Here is a 448-nt window from a genome sequence, read left to right on the forward strand (position 1 = left end):
TACATTCAAATTTAACAACAAGGATACATATTTAAGCAATAAGGACAGACCAATTTACAGAAGCAGAGACAGCATGCAATCCAAACCACAGCTGTGGGTAAACACATTATCTAGAGTCCTTGGGTAACCTAGGTTAAACTTAGGCATATCCTGGGCCTCCCGAATGCTGAGTTGTAAGTTAGCTGGAGCCCTCCCGACCCTGGGACAGCTTCACTGTCCCTCCCAGGCAAAGGAAAAATATGCCCTTGAAGATCAGTATGAAACCACAGTTTCTATCTGACTTTAGAAATTGGATTACTGCTATCAGTCCCTTTTAAAGACTTTGACATAACCTTTAATTGTCCTTAGTTTAAGGAAAGCAGGGTTTTCTAGATTTAAGAGATTAGCTTAAAATAAATCCGAGAAGCAAGCACACTTGCAGCCCCATAAAACTTTGCCTTAAAGCTCC

Source organism: Myotis brandtii, unplaced genomic scaffold, assembly GCF_000412655.1.
Source record: "Myotis brandtii unplaced genomic scaffold, ASM41265v1 scaffold1882, whole genome shotgun sequence".
Classification (NCBI taxonomy): domain Eukaryota; kingdom Metazoa; phylum Chordata; class Mammalia; order Chiroptera; family Vespertilionidae; genus Myotis; species Myotis brandtii.